At 43.8% G+C, this 13,733-nt stretch overlaps 1 protein-coding gene across 11 annotated transcripts in view; it reads right to left on the reverse strand.

Moving 5' to 3' along the window:
* Positions 1-13,733, reverse strand: part of LDLRAD4 (low density lipoprotein receptor class A domain containing 4) — a 234,892-nt gene that overhangs the window by 32,995 nt on the left and 188,164 nt on the right. The window lies entirely within an intron of this gene.

Below are 13,733 nucleotides of genomic sequence, written 5' to 3' on the forward strand. Positions count from 1 at the left end.
TTCTTGTCTCCAGGTTAGAGGAACTCCTATACACACAGCCTGACTGCTTAGCCTGTGCATTGAAACCAAACCTTACACAGTTCACTGTTCCCCATTTCAGGCTGCCTGCAACTCAAACACAGAAAAGCATTTTCCTTACATTCGTTTCTCATTTTGAAGCTTTTCTTCACAACATATGGGCTTAACTTAATGGGCTTTAAAAATAGAGCTGAAACTGATGGACAGGACTCCCACTACCCCATTTACCGGTGAACTTGTCATATTCTTACAGGCACTTCTCCTAAACAGAGGGCTGATGATAATACACTGTCGTCTGCACTAATACCTAATAGAAGAGAGCTCTTTTAAGTAAACACTGTGCATAAAAGAGATGTACCCAAGAGTGATTTCCAGATGAAGTAGGATTAGCGGAGGGCAGGCTTCCTGGTAAAAGGGGGTGCCTTTGCATCAGTAGAAACCTATCTTGCCTCTGCCGTGATAATGTACATACACAGCAAGTTCTGCCACTGGGTGGTGGACTTTACTCATGGAGTAATCCTGGCCAGCTGCTGCCAGGTGACATGAATCTATTTTTAAATAAAAATCTGAAAATAATAAAAAGCAATTGCCTGCCAAACGGTGAAAGTGATCATAAATCTCTTTAAATGCACCTGTCACATAGGCCTGCTGTTGATGATGTTTCATATTTGGCGAATGCTTTAAGTGAACATGATGTTTTACCAAAACTAAGAGAAGGAATGAGGAATTCAGAATCTAATTCAGATAATAATGGTAATAGGGCTTCTACAAGCCTTTTCATCTGTAGATATCAAAGCAATGATATGTCATTTGGGAGAATAAACCTAGAAAGTCTTCATGAAAAAAATGGGTTTCAGAAAGGGATTTGAAGGAGAGAGGAAGGATCCCTTGCACACAGGAAATTGTTTCAAGTGTTAGGGTAGCTATCCGATTAGGGTCACAATAATAGGTTCCATAACACTCCCATTTTCACACACTCCTATCTTTCTGAAACATTCAATCTTTGAGGATGAAATTTCCCATGTTTCATCTCTGCTCAGTCAGGAGAGTTTGAGCAAAACCTCTTCAGCTTGTTTTTAGAGTTGAGGAAGAATGAAAAATACCCTATTGCCACAGTGTGTGCGTGCTTGCACAAGTGTGTGCAAAAATACTGGAATAATAGAAATATAGGGCTGGAAGAGACTTTGAAGGCCATCTAGTCCAATGGTTCTCAACCTTTGTGGTCTTGGGATCAATTTGTAAACCTTGATGGCCTGTTGTGACCCAGTATATAGCTTTAGGGCAAAAACCATCTGGTTTACTAAATAGTTCCTTCTGGCTCAGCCACTTCCCACGGGAGGCTTCTTGCATTTCCGAGGGGCCTGACCCAGGCAAGGACAATGGTGCTGGCAGGGGAAAGGTTAACACCTCAGAGTAGGGTGCCAGAGGGAATGGTATCCCAGTGCCCAGGCCCCTGCTCCCCAACCACAGGGACAGTCCCCACCACTTGGAGCCAGACCCAGTCCTGCCCTGGAGGAGCCCCGTTTTCCCAGTGGATAAGACAGGGATGCCCCTGGTCCATTGGGGATCCAGCCACTTCTCCATCCCCTGGGGCTGTGCCCACCCCTCAGATACACACACACTCACCCCTACCAGGCCCTAGATGGGAACATGGCTGAATCACCTTATCTCACATTTCACTCCAGAGACAAAAACTAATGCTAGCCTAACAGTATCGTTCAAAAAATTAACAAATTCCACTCTCTCCCCCTTTCCCACCTCTCCTGCCTAAAGCCATGCAAATTAAATCCTAAGGAAATTTTAGAGAAATATCTTATTTGGAAAACAAAGGTGACTGACACAGTTATTTGTCATTGAAGTAAATAAATTCATGCAGCTTATGATGTTTACTCTGGAATAAAGAGGGGTGGTAAAAAGATTTGTTCCCAATGCATTAGAAATGAGTCTCAATAACAAACTCCAGCTCTTTGCTCTAGCAAAGCTGATGTATTGACTAGACAGGTAGATATTAGATACTCTGGCTGTCTGGATGCTATGGAAATCATGCTGTATGCATTTGACCATTGTCAACGGGACAAGACAAGTACAGGGCTCATTCTTATTCCGTCCAGGAAAAAGGCCTCGTCTGCATTAGCCTTTTTACTGAAAGGCTGCCATATTTGTCAGTTCAGAGGCATGTAAGATAAGCTCTTTCCCCGTTATCTAATATTTCACCAGGCAGTGGAACCAAAGGATAAGCAGAACCTAATAGCCTATGTGGGCAGGATATCTTGAATGCTGTCAAGCTCAGCATAAAGCTTGGATGCCCTAGACAAGAGGAAGTTTACAACAGAAGTTAATCACTTCATTTTGAAGAAAAACTCATAGGGATTTGAGCAAACAGTTATGACTTATCCTTACAACACAATGAATCAGGAGACAATCATAAGGCCCTTCCTGCAGTATTATCCTCATCACCTCCCCCCTATATAATATAATAGGTAGCACCCAGCTGAAATTAAAGTCCAGTCAAAGAGGATTAAGAGGTGAAAATGTATAACCCACTGTTTCCCCTGAGGGGAAGGAGGGAACAGAAAGGCAGGGAGAGGCAAAATAAAGAATACAAAACTCTACATTCTCCAAGGGTATTGGCTTATTCAGCTCTGTCCACATTCGCTGAAAAATAAACCCTAACTATGTCAAAACCTGGTTTGTACACTCGCTCACCCCTCTGGAATTCTGAGAGAGTCTCAGACATTGTTCCTGCAGCATTAGCAAAGAGTTCAGAAAACAAGTGTGTTTAAGACTCCACCCTGCAAGATTCAACACAGCTTTGTACTATGCTTTGCAAACTCCACAGTGTGGATGCAAAGAGGGCATTAACTAATTTAAAAAACATGGATTTATAGGGTTGCCAATTTTGGTTGGATGTATTCCTGGAGGTTTCATTATATGACATAATCTTTAATTAAAGATTAATCTTTAATTCCTGGGATCTCCAGGACAATCCTGGAGGGCTGGCAACCTAGTTCCCAAATCCATTTTAAAACTAGCAGCATAGACATGATTTAACAGCACTGCACTAGCAGCATCACAAATTTACCATGTTGGATCATTGTGTTATAACTAAGGCTGCGAGTCTGTCATGGATTCCATGACTTTGCGGGACCTCCGTGACTTCTGCAGCAGCCAGTGAGACTGGCTCCAGGGCTGCCTGAGCAGCTCGAGCAGCCCCTGGGCTAGCCGCACCGGCCATGGCTGGGACAGTCTTGGGCTGCTGCACTCCCCCACCCGCAGCAGCAGCAGTAGGGGGCCTGGGCTGCTGCCAGGAGCCCCCCTCCAGCACTGGAGAGGGTCCCAGGGTGCGTGCTGCTGCCCAGCCCCCACCTCCCCAGCACCAGCAGGGGTCCTGAGCTGCACACTGCTGCCCAGCCCCCTCTCCCCACCACCCACAGGGATCCTGGGCCCCGCCATCCCAGAGCACCCTCGACACCCCATGGCCATGTGCCCTCCCCCAGCACCTCCGGGCTGCTTGCCGGCACCCCTGGGCCGCCACTAGAGTGCCCACGGCACCCCGAGCCTCCCTGCCCAGTATCCAAAATTTAGTCGGGGTAGATAATACAAGTCAAGGACAGGTCACGGGCCATGAATTTTTGTTTACTGCCCGTGACCTGTCCATGACTTTTACTAAAAACACCTGTGACGGAAATGTAGCCTTAGTTATAACAATAGTGCCCATGTCACAATACAGTTTGGCCTTCTTGCATGGACAGAACCCAAGCATCCATAATGAAGTTCCAGAACCGTGTTAGCTGACTGGACTGTGGTACAGTGACACAACAAGCTTCTAACATGGCTTTATCCCATCCATACAGGCAAGACTAAACTACATTCTAACAATTTTTTCATTTCTACTCAGTGAGGCTTTATTGGCATCGCAAGCTATACAGACATTGCCAAAGTGTAAGCAGAAGATAAAACCCGTCCAGTACCTCTGAGCAGTGGGTACAATTCACCCAGGGAACTGTTTAACACTGTGCTTGGGATGTGATCCCCAGCATCCATTTGTCATTACTGTTCATTCCTAGTCTGGTGGCTACATAACGCAAAGCCATGTCAGGTGTCTCTCTGCTTTCTCCCAGGGTCAGGAATAATAAGTGACGTAGTAAAATCCACACTGTAGGCAGACTTTATGTCAAATCCAATCCACACAGATCACCTGATCGTAGACACTATTTTTAATCCCCACTATAACTGACAATTCCCCATCTCCATCTCACTTAACACTCTATAGATATAGTAAACATATAAAGTATTGTCGCTCCCATCTTGTCTACATACACCAAGAAACTTTAAAAAAAATTCCCATGATTGCTAACTTTTCCACACCATTGCTCTTCACAGTATTAGAAGCCGTGCTGCTCATGCGATTCTGTAGTTTTAAGTACGATGTTGTCTAACTCTGCTCAGAGCAGGTTTAATTGACCAACAGCTATGATTAAGCACTCCCCACTGAGCTTTACACATCGGCACTTGACGTAAACCTACATGTCATGCCATTCCTCTGTTCCCTCCTTGTGACTGGGCATAGCGTAGCAAGTCACAAGAATCCTATTCTCAGAGAGCAGAATTCTTGTAAGCGTCATCAGTCTCCCTAGTCATGAAGCAGGCCACCCTAAGGGACAAAACGTGATGCCTATATGCCTGAGTGCAAAACAAAGTCAGTATCTAATTTTAGACTTTGCAGCCTTAACAATGTCATCTTTATCTTTGAATTTTCTAACCTCTCTCTTTAGCACATATTGTGAGTGTTTATCCACACAGGTTTTCATTTTTTCCCTCTTTGTATGTAATAATGAATAGATTAATCAGAGTGAACACCAGTATGAAATAACTGACTGCGCTAGTTACCTCTCACCCTAGGGCAGTAACTGGAACCAATTAGATCACGCAAAGACATACAAGTAAAGTCCTTAAAATGGTACTTGGCACACCTGGTAGCAGAGAATGGAAGAATCCTGCCCCTTTTTCTCCTTATAAATAAATACAACCACCTCTCAAATCCCACAAATGCCCCGAGAGCAGGAAAATTCCCCACTCTCCACACCTCCACCAACACACTTTTGGAATATGCTTGTGATATATATTTTTATCCACTGGGAAATTAGAAGCCAATAGAAACCACAGACTTAAAATTACCCATTTCAGGTTGCTGGACAAACTTTAGAAAAAACAGGAACAGAAAATTAACAGTAGACAAAACAAAAACTAATGTTACAATGCAATTTTATAGCTGGATGATCTCTGGTTTCTTTATGTAGCTGAATGATCTCCACCTTTGAGACCTCCATAAAAAGAAGCCTCAAAAATGAAAACATTAAGTACATCTGTAAAGAGAAAATGCAGTAGAGCTGTATAAAACACAGTGGTATTGCCAAAGCGAGGCAGCAGGTAGGCACCAACCCTGGCATACAGGAACAGCAGAGCACTAACATATAAGCAGCAACATAGCAGTAACCTATGCACTCAGTCCAGAATATCAGGCAAAATGGGAACCACCTGTAATTAATGAGCATGGAAAAAAGGAGAGAAAGACTGATGTTGGTTTTCTATTTGCTTCAGATCTGTGCCACAAGGGATATTTAAATCCAAAAAACATAGCAATACTCAGCTTAAAAAATGAGACAAAGGTAATTAATTAATAGTCAGCCGTAACCCATTAATAATATCATATCTATATATTTCTCTCTCTCTCTCAATCTCTCTCTCTCACACACACACACACCAGAGTTATTCATTGTAACATAATTGTTAAAATTCAGCCTCAGGGTTACCCCATAGCAAAGCTCTCATGCACCTCTGGGATAGCACTGACTGAAAATACTGGTTTCAGGAGAGAAATAAATGCATGGCATAGCCCTGTAACATAACCTCTTTGCTTTATTTCATGTTGCAACTAAAACTCAGCAGTTTGGATAGAAAGAAAACATTTTAAACTGCTCTTCTTATTTATATATATTTTTAAGGGACAATACCTTGGTTAGCCACAGACATGACTCCTTAAAAGCAGTCTCTAGTAAGTCAATTCTCTAATGAAACAATTGGGGCAGAATGTCTCCCTGTGAATGTTATATTTAGTCATTAAAAATGTGCATTTGTGATTTTAAAAGCTGCTAGAGGCAAAACACAACAGAACGGGATATACATTACCCCGATTTAGATTTACTTTCCAACCCAGCAGATTTAGTAAAACTAAAATGAACATTTCCATCTTTCGCAGGCATTTTATGACAGATACATTTTGTATAATAAATAATAATGCTGATGCTTTACATTTCTATAATGTCCTTCAGCAGAGGATATGGAACGCAGAGGATGTTATCACACAGCAGGGCAACACAATGGCTTAGGGCAGGAAATGAATAAAGAATTAAGGTAAGAAGAACAAAAATACTCAGGTCATATTGGGTCCAGGAAATCAAGGTTAAATGATCCTTACAAAAACTGCTGTGGGATCTTTAATCCTCAAGGACCTCAGTTTCATGCCTGATCCAAAGGATGATGGCAAATCCTATGCTTCTTAACAAGACGCTGGGGCAATCAGTTCACTATTATTATTCATTTATATTACAGGATCATTCAAGAATCATGGCTGCAGTGGGCTAGGCACTGTACAAATAAAAAAAGACAGTCTGACTCAGAAATCTCACAGTCTAGGATCATGACAAAACCCAATAGGTAGAAGAACAAATTAAAAGTTAGTGTGGGGGAAAGAGGATGAGGCAAGAATAAAACGATCACATTGTGCACAATAATTGGCTCATTCAGCTCCTCACCTGCCTAACCACTATTTAGATGGGAGGATTTTCAGGCACCATATTATAACCCACACTGTGCCACACATCTTCTGGGTGTAGTGTTCTGTCCCATGGCGGGGGGTAGGGGACGAGGGAGAGAGAGAGAGAGCTACCTCGAGCTGGCTTTTAGCTCATGCAGTAGTGCTTCATGCATTAAGCTTCAGAGGCCCCAGGTTTGATCCCGACCACCAGGGTCTGTCGATGTTACAATAGCACAGGTAACCCTTAGAGGGGGATTCAAAGGAGGACAAGCTGGTGAATTTAGGGATTTTGACAGTAAGAAAGACCTTCCCCATGTATAAGGGGCAGCAAGAGCACCACCTACAGAATTGGCAGTACCACTGGGGAGGCTCCAGTCCAAGCATTTATGGCATGTGGCCAGACCCTGATCAATCTGTGAGGCCTGATGGGATCAGAGCAGACACAAGCATCAATTTTTTAAAAATTCCAAATGCCCTGCCCTTCTTTTCTTGTCAAACAATAAAAGAAATTGGTGAAAGAGTCCAAGCTTTTACTGGAGGGAGGGGATTACCTCCTAGTGACAATTCTTTGCTTTTACCTGTATTTGTAGTGTCTCAAAAGCCAATATATAACTGCATACGTTCAAAGGCTGGTCAGCATCTCATGCTAATGTTTTCCTATGCAATCAACCTGCAAGTTCAACTCAAGGAAAATCACAGGAACTGGAAGGATTAGTACAGCAAATCCTGTAGTCATGTTACCTAAACCCAATCTTCTAAAACCATCAGCAGTTGGAAAAACAAAGTTATACAGCTGCTTAATTTTTAGTTTCATTTCCCAAAGTAGCCTGATTTCCTTTTAGGCAATGCAGACCTCGAACAGGGAACTATAATTTGGTTTTCTGTGATAATTTTTGTTTATTTACTTTCCCAGCAGCTTCAAATCATTTGAAAATTGCTTTTTTTTTAAAGCTCTTAGGGGCAGGGACTTTTTGTTGGTGTGTTTGTACAGCAGCTAGCACAATTGGGTACTGATTGGGGCCCCTAAGAGCCACAACAACAACATGCAATGTCAGTGTAAAGTATTACAGTTTGAAAAAGTCACCAGTAAATTACACAAAAACCTGCATTAAATTAATTTTTAGTTTAAAATGCATCAAATGAAGGGATTTCAGTCCAGGGTAATTGGGTAAAATTTAATGGCCTGTGACATACAGAATGATCTAGTGGCCTTATACTCTACGAATTCCAAGTGAAGACTCCTTACAGCATTTTAATTCAGTCTGTTGTTCTTATGTATTGACATCTAAATGGTTCCCATAAAGGACGTCTCTACACACAATCCATCTGCAAAAAGATGGTACCTAAAACAGTAATGCAAAAATTCATTCTACCTCCTCTCCACTCACTAAGGCAGTGGTCCCCAAACTTTTTACATTGCCTTCCCGTTTATCCCTGTCTGCCCTCATCCCCATCCTCACCCCCGGAGCCAGGAGTGGGGCCATTGCTCTGTGAGGGGGGGACGCAGCCAGGTAACAGGGCTGAAGCTGGGGCCATAGCTGGGGGCGGGGCAGGAGCAGAGCCTTGGCTGGGGCCCAAGGCCAACAGCTGGTGCCCCAGGCACGGGGCTCGCAGCTGCGGCTGGAAGCAAAGCCCCGGGAACAGGGATGGCAGCTGGTGCCCTGGATGCGGGGCCGCCAGCCACAGCTGGAAGAGGATCCCTGGGTGCGGGGCTGGAAACGCGGGCCAGGACCGGAGCTGGGTGGTGCTCCTTCCCTGCCCCCCATGGGGGCTGGCCTGGGCCTGAGCTGCCCCCCCCCCCAAAAACGGTCCTCCACGCCCCCCTAGGTGAGCAAACCCCACATATTCGGGACTTCTGCTTTAAGGTTTGTTGCTAAAGGTAGAGGAGCAAACACACACTGCTCCCCTTATGTGTAGGTTTAATTATAGTGTGATTTTAAGGGCAGATTAAAGTTTAGTATAATTATTTCCTTCCTACATATCTTTATAACCAAATGTAACAGGTCACTAGGGAAGGGTAAAACAAAGAGTGAATTTGCATACAGTAACAACAAAGGCAAAGAAACAAGGACACTTGAACACTATTTATAGATGCATAAGAGAAAACATTAAAACCAATATTAAATATACAAAACCAAACAACTTACTGCTAAAACTGCCTAAATAAATGAGGAAATAAATTGGTCCTCCTCACATCTTCCATACTCACCCTATCTGGAATATCAGCGCTGACTTTACTCATAGCCTTTGGTTCTACTGACCATCCATGAGGGTTTGAAAATTCCAGTATTGCCAACACCAAATGTAAAAAAAAGAAAAAGAAAAAAAGGCAGCCGCCCCATGCCCCCCACCCTCCAAAAAAATTATGTTTTTTTTTTAAAAATGTTCTTATTTAGCCTTCTGGTTTTTAAGCCTTTAGTGTTTACTCTGATCATGTTTTCAAGCTTCTCTCTGATAATGAAGACTAGACATTTACTTTTATTTTTTAATGAAAGGTGAGATTCTCTTGTATTCACATGACTCCAGGAACTGCAGCTTTAAGAAAACCTCCAAGTATAGTAGAATTATGATAAAATCATTAGAGTTGGAAACACTGTGAATTTACCCACAGTATCTTGCAGGAGTGAATGGCCATGTCCTTCACACCTTCCCCTCTGGGAAAGCCCCAAAGTGAACTGTGTTGGTGTTACTTTGGGCATGTCTACACTTACCGGTAGATCGGCACTGCTGCGATTGATGCAGTGAATGTCAATTTAGTGGGTCTCGTGAAGACACGCTAAATCAATGGGAGAGCACTCTGCCACCAAATTGTGTATTCCACCTCCCCAAGAAGCATAAGGGAAGTCAATGGGAGATGCTCTCCCACCGACACAGCGCAGTGTAGTCACTGCCATAAGTGGATCTAACTACGTCGACTTTAGTTATGTTATTCATGTAACTGAAGTTAAATAAGTTAGACTGATTTACCACAGTAGTGTAGACCAGCCATTAGTTCTACCACCCAGTTTTCTTCATCCAACTGTTGCTCCTGATCCTAACCTACATGGTGAGCTCTTTGGGCAGGGAATGTGTGGTCTCCAAAAGAAAGTGATAATATTACTGCATTTATTTTATTGAAGTTTAATTAATTGACTGAGTTTCCTGGAAAGGTGTAAACACTTTCATAAATGTCATTTGTGCAACAATATCAACAAACCATCAACATTTGAGATGGAAAAGACTTATTAGGTGATATTGTCCATCCCCCAGCCAACACAGAATTGTTGTCTTTGGTGTTTGTTCTTGTGCACACTGTTCAAGTATTGTTGTCAAGAAGTACCCACAGAACATAAGATCACCCAAGTGTAGTGAAGCTTTTGCAGAAGACCGTAAAATACATACATCATCATACGCCAAAGCACAAAAAGAAAAGGGCATTGCTCATTGCTGTTAAAACCCATTAAATGAAGTGGTGTTCTGAGAAGAGTTTTGGTATATGTGCAATATACAAACATTCTGCCTGTTTCAAGACCTCTTCCCACTGAAAAGAATAATCTCTGGGAAAATGCTTTTGTTCCAAAGCAGTGGTGCATGGATTATTTCCACCATCTTCAGCTGATTCAAAGAGTATTCACAACACTCCAAAAATATTAAGGAAAATATAGTAGAGGATTATAGATAAGTAAAAACTTCAGTGGAGTATTTTATTTATCCCTTTAGATCCTTCTTTTATAATAATATTTTGCACTTCCATTGCTCCTTTCGCCTATGGATCTCTAAGTGCCTTACAAACACCTATTACTGAAGCCTCAACACCCATGAGGGATAGTCTCGTATTATCATTCCTAATTTGCACATGGGGAAAGCTGAGGCACAGAACTGTTAAATGACATACCTAGGGGCTCAGGCTGAGTCAGCAGCAGAGTCAGGAACAGGACCCAGATCTCTGAGTCCAGTTCTTTGCGCTAGTTTAAGTTTTCAGGGTCAGTTGTTTGACGGTACTTTTCTGTAACCAGGGGGGGCTCTAGGATTTGCGCCGCCCCAAGCAGGGCGGCACGCCGCAGGGGGTGCTCTGCCGGTCGCCGGTCCCGCGGCTCCGGTGGACCTCCTGCAGACGTGCCTGCGGAGGGTCCGCTGGTCCCGCGACTACGGTGGACCTCCCGCAGGCACGCCTGTGGATGCTCCACCGAAGCCGCGGGACCAGCGGACCCTCCGCAGGCACGTCTGTGGGAGGTCCACCGGAGCCGCGGGACCAGCGGACCCTCCGCAGCCATGCCTGCGGGAGGTCCACCGGAGCCGCCTGCCGCCCTCCCGTGGGACGCCGCCCCAAGCGCGCGCTTGGCGCGCTGGGGTCTGGAGCCGGCCCTGTCTGTAACAGATCACAATTGTGTAATGCACAGTACAGATCTTCACTAGAGTTGCCAACTTTCAAATAGCAGAAAACCAAACACCCTTACCACGCTCCCTCCCCTGCCCCTTCCTCGAGGCCCCACCTCTGCTCACTCCTTCCCCCCTCCCTCTGTCACTCGCTTTCCTCCACCCTCACTAACTCGCTCATTTTCACTGGGCTGGGGCAGGGGGTTGGGGTGTGGGAGGAGGTGAAGGCTCCAGCTGGGGGTGTGAGCTCTGTGCTCGGGCCAGTGATGAGGGATTTGGGGTACAGGAGGGGGCTGTGGGTGGGGTCAAGGGGTTTGGAGTGTGGGAGAGGGTGAGGGGTGCAGGCTCCGGGTGGTGCTTACCTCAGGTGGTTCCCAGGAAGCAGCATCATGTCCCTCTGGCTCCTAGGCAGCTACGGGGCTCTGCGCACTGCACCCGTCTGCAGGCACCAACCCTGCAGCTCCCATTGGCCGCAGTTCACAGCTAATGGGAGTTGTGGAGCCAGCGCTACGAGTGGTGGCAGCGCGCACAGCCGCTGTGGCTGCCCCTATGCCTATGAGCCGGAGGGACACGCTGGCTGCTTTCTAGGAGCCGCATGGAGCTGGTTAGGGAGCTTGCCAGCCTGCCACCAACCAGACTTTTAATAGCCCAGTCAACATAGCTGACTGGGGCCGCCAGGGTCCCTTTTCAACCAGATGTTCTGGTCAAAAATCGAACACCTGGCAACCCTAATCTTTACCATGGATTATTCCTTTTGCTACAAACACACAGACACAGGCACATCATCACCCATAGCTTACACAAATGATTTGTTAAGAGCTCTGTATCTACTGCTTCTGTCTATGTGTCATTCTTATGTTGGCATAAATCTCAGACAAAGCTTGAAAATTAAGGACCATTCCAGACATGTCTAGACTCTCAGTTCTGCAAGGTAAATATTCTTGAACCCTCTAACCTTTATGGGAGGTGATTATAGCCAGCTCAGACAGATTAACTGACACACAACTAGCTAATACCCTGAACACCTTAACATGCAAATATCTTTAATCTTATTAAAATTACACAATTCACCATACCGTAACAGTAAGATGGGGGGAGGAGAAGGTGCCAAAAATAACTGAATGTACAGGCTATCTGGCTAATCACACAAAAACAGGCCACAATGTTTATGGAATTATTATTTCCATTCAGGAGCCAAGGGGGCCCAGTCATTAGCCTTCCTTACCCACATCAAACCCAATTAAATTATTATAATTAGGGTGGGGAAGTGAGGAACAGTCACCCTCTCCCTAAGACAGTGACTAACGTACAAATTTAGTAAGTCAGAAAGGCAGTGCCAAGTCTTTTATCATATGATACTACAGGGATGAGAGCAGCATAATTACGTAGATAGATCATTCTAGTGTGGACAGGCTGACTCTATTCCCTCACTTATAAAAAAAAAAAAAGATACCAAAATATTTTACGGCGATGGTCCAAACAACACAGGAGCACAGTTGTAAAATGAAGTGTTATGGATCATTACCATACAATGCTGTCCTAGCTCCCTGCTAGCAACTATAATCATTACACTGTCTCCTTACAGGTGGAACAGCAGGGAGTCTCCATCAATTGTATGACTGTTCCAGAAATATAGCAGTCAGAAATGGGATGCTGCTTGTAAAAGTAAAACATGTAGCTCTGATAACTGACCCCTATTCTTGCCTTGATACATTTTCCACAAAAAGCAGTAATGTTAAACCTATTAGAAAATATTCACTTCATCTTCAGCTGTACAAAAATAATAATCTGAATATTAGACACAGCAAGTGTTCGATGATAATTACTTAACTATGATTAGGCTAATTGTAAGCAGTATTCAGAAAAATAACAATGCTTTGCATTTCTTTAGCACCTTACACCTGAAGAAACCCAAAGCCTTTCCAAACATTAAGGAATTTAACCACAAAACAACCCTTTCAGGTAGATATGATTATACCCATTTTACAGATGGACAAACCACGGGACAGAGAGGTTAAGTGACTTGCTAAAGGGCCCCCCAGGAAATCTGTGGCAGCGCCAGGAATAAAACTTGGGTTTACTGACTTCCAGTCTTACACATTACCACAAAAATATCCATTCTCCAATAATATGAACATATGATCAACCAGGAAGAAAAAAATAAATAATTAAAACAGGAAATCATTATTAAGCTGGTTATGAGTTTTTAGTAAATTAGTGCTTACCAATAAATACCAAAGTGATAGCTGCCTCGGAAACAGAAAGGATTGTAGAGGTTTGTGCTAGAATAATATAAATGTCTGTCAATCATATACAACAGTAAAGAGAGAAGGTTGAAAGCTTTCTTAAGATATCGTGTACTAGTTATTCCTTATGATAATTTGCTACTTCTAGAAAGCATACTGGCCAGAAAGAGGAGCTGATAAAAAGGGAGGAGTAAGTTACTGTATTTTCCAAAGGCTTTGCTCAGCTGTATCCTTATGCAGTAAAAGCAGTTCAGCATCACTAGACGTGGAGAGTCCTGAACTGTCTACAGTTTCTA

This window comes from Mauremys reevesii, linkage group 2 (genome assembly GCF_016161935.1).
Source record: "Mauremys reevesii isolate NIE-2019 linkage group 2, ASM1616193v1, whole genome shotgun sequence".
Taxonomy (NCBI): Eukaryota; Metazoa; Chordata; order Testudines; family Geoemydidae; genus Mauremys; species Mauremys reevesii.